We start from the raw sequence: 1,239 nt of genomic DNA, 5'->3' as shown, positions 1-1,239 counted from the left end.
ATATGCACACCAATGTTCATAGCAGCACTATTAACAGTAGAAAAAAGATGGAGACAGCCTAAGTGCTCATCAATGAAAGAATGGATAAACAAACTTTGGTACATACACACAATGGAATATTATGCTGCCCTGAAGAATAATGTGGAAGCTGCAGGCCACTGCATAACATGGATGAACCTTGAGGACATTATGCTGAGTGAAATCAGCCAGTCACAAAAGGAGAAATATGGCATAGGACCATTATTGTAAATGATTAAGAACAAGCACCCACTCTAAAAGGGGGAAAATTTTTTTGTTGGGCTGGGTTGAGGGAGGAAGGGGAAGGTGGATCACAGGATAGGTAATGGACACAGGATAGTTTGGTTGCTGGGTGGGTACACACTAGAAGGGGAAAGGGAAAGGAAAAACCATGCAGATGAGGGAATAGCTAGGCGGGTTTACATGGGCTAAATAGAACAGAGGGAAACAAGGATGTAAGCACAACCATGGAACAACAGGGCTCAGGGATACAAAGACCGAGGCATAGTTTGAATGGGTAAAAGTGGGGAAATTATGTTAAGATGCTTGACTGTCTTTTGAATCTTGGTTTCCCTTACCTCCTATTATAAACTAGACACTCGAAGGGGGAGAGTAACATCACCATAGAAAGTTTATAAGTCCATCTTCAGCCTATAACTGATTTGAATACCTAAAATGGGGCTAGAACTTGCCCCTGCAAGTTGCTCCCTGCAGAGCCTTTGCATTGCACAAGACCAGCAGGAAAAATAAAAAACAATAAAAGCAGTCCAATTGACTACTACAAGAACAAGCAAGTTGTTTCCCAGGGAGCCATCAAGGCAAGTGGTCAGGTCCCCTCAAGGCAAACCCCCTTCCAAGACTGAAACTCGAATGGAATACACAAGCAGGCATTTGGTCTTGCTGCTGACCACGTCGGTCACTGATAAGGGAAAGTGGGGGAAAAACAGCAATGAAGTTGTAAGCTAAGTTTGACAACATTTAATTGACTTCTGTTAACCTGGATTGAGACCTGGTTAACCAGCAGTATGACGAGACCTGGGGACTCCTGGGCCCAGAGGCAGGGACATGGCCCCAAAAGACTAGAGTGGAGTGTGAAGCGTCCAGCTGATATGAAGTGAGGGGAGATGTACAAGAACACCCACACTTGCAGATAGTACCCAGGTGACCTGGCATCAAAGGCTAGATGATCAGAACATGATTAGAGGAAGAAAGAAGAGGGGG

The sequence above is a fragment of the Chrysochloris asiatica genome, unplaced genomic scaffold, assembly GCF_000296735.1.
Source record: "Chrysochloris asiatica unplaced genomic scaffold, ChrAsi1.0 scaffold00006, whole genome shotgun sequence".
In the NCBI taxonomy this organism is placed as follows: Eukaryota; Metazoa; Chordata; class Mammalia; order Afrosoricida; family Chrysochloridae; genus Chrysochloris; species Chrysochloris asiatica.
This window is presented reverse-complemented; position numbering follows the sequence as displayed.